General features: G+C 41.8%; 1 protein-coding gene across 1 annotated transcript in view; it reads left to right on the plus strand.

Annotated features, from left to right (window-relative positions):
• Positions 1 to 4,573, plus strand: part of TRMT6 (tRNA methyltransferase 6 non-catalytic subunit) — a 33,542-nt gene that overhangs the window by 1,086 nt on the left and 27,883 nt on the right. The gene's annotated exons all lie outside the window — the stretch shown is intronic.

Raw genomic sequence — 4,573 nt, forward strand, 5'->3', positions numbered from 1 at the left:
CATGTCCAAAAACCAGCCCGGGGCCAATTGCGGCCCGTGTTCAGATTTCCACCAGCCCGCAGCCTCTGTCATAAAATCAATAATATGCAGCCTGCCAGCACTGTTGGCCACAGTATAAAATACACGCGTACAAAAAAAGCTTTTTTTATATTTCATTGGAGTTAATCAACCGCCTTGCAATTATTGGCCCAGGATACCTACATCAGAGCCTCCAGGGATGCGTGATGTAGGTATCCCGGGAGGCTCTTGGCTGCTCCTTCTGCGCATGCGTAATCTTGGGCATGCACAGAAGGGGCATTTTTTCAACTAGGGGAAAGAGATGGCGATCTCATGCATGCACATTGCAGTGGGCTGCGTCACCTGATCTCACACCTGCACAGCGAGATCGAATGATGTAGTAAGAAGTCTGGAAAAGTGCAGGGATGAAGAAGAATTCCAGGATTGTGTGGGACTGGATCAAGGAAAGGTCCAGCGCTATCGAGGGATGTGCAGGATTAAAGGTAAGTGCAGTGTTCAATCCAGAAATTTTTTTAACGTGTACATAAATTTAGAATTTTCACTTTACATAAAAGGGTAGACAACCCTTTTATGTTAAGTAAAACTTCTGTGTTTGTTCTTATTTTTTTTAAGTGCAACACCTTTTTTTTTTTTTTTAAAGGGTGCAGCACCACCCCCTAATTGCCACCCACCCAATCTTGCACCTGGGTTGGGTTGACGTAGTAAGAAGAACCTGGAGGACGAGGAGAAGATGTCCCGAAGACAGATACCAGGACGACGCTGGACCCAATAGGAGAGACCGCCAGACCGATCGACTGCGCTGCGGGATTGAGTGGGTGGTGGTTGCTGAAAAGTGCTGGGTGGTGCACCCAGCTAAGGGTCTGGAGAGAACACTAACGTGTAATATATATTTTTTTCACTTTAGTTCTGCTTTAACATTTTTTAATAAAGCACCAACATATTTCGCAGTGCTGTACATTAAATAGAGGTTGCAAATGATAGACAGATACAGTGACACAGGAGGAGCAGAGGACCCTGCCCAGAAGAGCTTACAGTCTAGGAGGTGTGGGAAGTAACACATAATAGAAGGGGTGATAGGGAATGGTGGGTAAGTAGTGAGGATTTAAAAAAAGAATATAGGTTAGTATGGCTCATTTAAATGTTCAGAATTGTATCTAGGAGCAGAATAGGCCTTCCACCTTACTGTGTCAATACTGACATTGATTCTCCCCATCAGACCCTTGTCTTGTGAAATTCCAGGTAGGTGCACAGCTCTGACTTATTGCGCCATTTCCCTAGTTTACTACAGGAGTGTGTAGGTTTGAGCTGGGGTCCCTGGACGTCCATTGGACTCAAAGCTCTTGCCTGTGATTGCCTTGTGGATATTCCAGCTCTGTGTAATCCATGAGAGATTTCTTTTCACTTTCTGTTCTGCTGACAGCATGTTACTGGTAGAGAAATGAGAGAAACTTTCCAACAAAAACACAAGTAAAAGTAAAAACAGCAAAAAATATTTTCATGCTTGGTAAAGTATTGTCAGCAGGTCTGGAAAAAAGTGCTAAATCTTTCTAACAACGCTTCTGGATGAGTAATATGTTGCCGCTATATTACCTGTTTAGTTAGAATAGTAAAAGGGGAACATTACTTTTTTTTCTCAAAATAAAGCAACTGACCCTTCAAATGGGAGACAGCGGAAAGAATTGGTGTGGGAACAAGCGATGCAGGTTTTTTAAAACTACTGAGCCAGTATTCCAGGTGGTTCTCCAGTGCAACATGCATTGTACCACCTGTACAAAGTGCACTGAAGAAAAGGTCCGGATCACATCCTACAGGTCAGAGCTACACTACAAGGCTCCTTAGGGTCTGAACAACTGCCCTCCACCATGTGTCCTCGTGCTCAGTCATGTGGTGTGCAGTGTCACATGATGAATGGCAGAGCATAAAGAAAGGACTGTGAGTTTTCAATATTGCATACCTGTTCCTGCTTTGTCACTGAGAATTATTATTATTAATAATAATAATAATAATAATAATAAACAGAATTTATATAGCGCCAACAAAATACGCAGCGCTGTACAATAAATATGGGTTACAAATGACAGACTAATACAGACAGTGATACAGGAGGAGAGGACCCTGCCCAGAAGAGCTTACAATCTAGGAGGTGGGGGGAAGTCTCATACAATAGGATTGCAGATATGTAGTGGTGGGAAGTAGTGATGGTTTCAAAATACAGAACAAAACGGGTAGGCAAGTTTGAAGAAATGGGTTTTAAGTGCTCTTTTAAATGAGCAGAAAGTGGGAGCAACCTGATGAGGAAGACCATTCTAGAGAATCGGGGCAGCTCCCCAAAAGTCTTGGAGCCGTGCGTGTGACAAGGTTATGAGTGAGGAAGTCATTAGTAGGTCATTGGAGGAGCGAAGAGAGCGGCAGGGGGAGTAATTTTTTTTTTTTTTTTACCAGATCAGAAATGTAAGTGGGACAAGAATTGTAGAGGAATTTAAAGGCAAAGCACAGGAGCTTGAAGTTGATTTCCAAGTGAAATGGAAGCCAGTGGAGAGAACTACAAAGAGATGCAGCAGAAGAGGAGCGGTGGGAAGGATGGATGAGTCTGGCTGCAGCATTCATAATAGATTGTAAAGGAGAGAGTCATGTTAGTGGAATACCAGAGAGAAGGATGTTACAGTAGTCCAGACGAGAGATAAGAGCATGTACAAGGAGTTTGGTGGTCTCTGGGGACAGGTAGGGGCGGATTTTGGAGATGTTGTGTAGGTGAAAGTGACAGGACCTGGAAATGTTCTTAATATGGGATGGATGGATCTATAATATGGGATAAATATAGATGGCCAGGTAAGGGACCCACATAGCAAAGCAACTGATGTTTTGAAAAGAGATCAGCAATGGAAGCCTCTGTATTTCTCTCCTGGCCAGATTACTTTTCCTAGTAAAAAGTAGAGGTGATCTGAACAGTCATTAGGACCTAGACCAAAGTCGGCATTGAAACCCAGATATCGGCAACTACCCACTTCTGAGACTCCACATTTATCGCATCTCGTGGTTTTCAAACATCTTAAAACAGTTTGTACAGAAAAGGTTCTTCTCTTTATTCAGGTAACAGAAATATGTTATAAAATCCCACCGGCTGCACTATCATAGATTAGAATAGGGCTGCACAATACATACTAAATGATACAGCATGATGTTTTCATTTGCAAATGTAAGTAACTGAAACTGTATCAATTTAAAACCTGCATATAGTTTACATATATTCACTTTGCTAGTAAAGATGAAAGCCAGGAAATCATACATTGTATTGTGCATTTGCTTTGCATGGATGCTTTTGTTTTTGTTTTGCATTGGAATATTACAGTTTTATTTATAGGAACCAATCTTTCAGGCTTTAAAGTGCACTGACAATGCACACAAACTATTACCATGTTCCTTTCGATAAATAAAAGCAATTGTTTACTTCTCTAGGCTTTAATGTAAAGTTTCTTTGTAATCCTCAAAGATTATTATCTTGTATTTATAAAGCACCAACATAATATGCAGCGCTGTACAAAGTCCATAGTCATGTCACTAGCTGTCCCTCAGAGGGGCTCACAATCTAATGTCCCTACCATAGTCATACAGTCTAAGGTCAACTTGGTGGGAAGTCAGTTAACCTAACTGCATGTATTTGGAATGTGGGAGGAAACCCATACAAACATGGAGAGAACCTGCAGACTCCTTACAGATGGTGTCCTGGTCGCGAGTCGAACCTGGGACCTAGCGCTGCAAAGGCCAGAGTACAGTGACATAGGAGGAGGAGAGGATCTCCTGTGTCAACATATCACCTAATAGTTTCTTGTGCTGATTTCTCGTTATTCACTTTAAGCTTTGCTCTACACACTACCAAGTCACTTTCAGGTCCTTACTACTTTTAATGGCGTATTAAGAGTTGCAGGACATTTATATCATCCTGGAGTTGACCTTTAAATTCTGCGTTCTGGCATCGGCTAGTTGAAGTTTCCAGGTATTCATATTTATGTATAATTGAGTAAAATTAGAAAAAACCCAGGCACTGCACTGATGTTAATCTGTCCTATTTTAATTCTGCAGAGAGCAGAGATGTCGCCTGAAGGCAAACTTACTTTAAATGAATGATGTCATTCCCTAATCTGCGAGCCTCCTCCAGATGACATCTGCTTGATAACAACCTACGTCTCCATTTTTAAACATAAAAACTGATCTGCACTATTAGGTCACATTCCACCTACATTGCCTGAAGGAAAGGCTGTAATTTTTCTTCCTTTTTCTATTAAAGAAAATGTAGAACATGACATTATATATCTATAAAAATTCCTAACTAACTTTCTGCTGGTTGACATGCTCCTTGGCTGAATATTCGTCCGGGGAGGTGAAAAGGTTCTCTTCTCTGAAATGCTAGTACAGTAGAACCTTGGTTATCCGGCTCCCACGGGGGAAACTGACGTTTCTCAGCCATTCAGCAATAGACCTTAGAGGGGAGACTTGTCCCCATTCACCTCTAGTGCTGAATGACTGAGAAAAGGGAAACCCCGATGACACTTGAGTC

The sequence above is a fragment of the Pyxicephalus adspersus genome, chromosome 4 (genome assembly GCF_032062135.1).
Source record: "Pyxicephalus adspersus chromosome 4, UCB_Pads_2.0, whole genome shotgun sequence".
Lineage (NCBI taxonomy): Eukaryota > Metazoa > Chordata > Amphibia > Anura > Pyxicephalidae > Pyxicephalus > Pyxicephalus adspersus.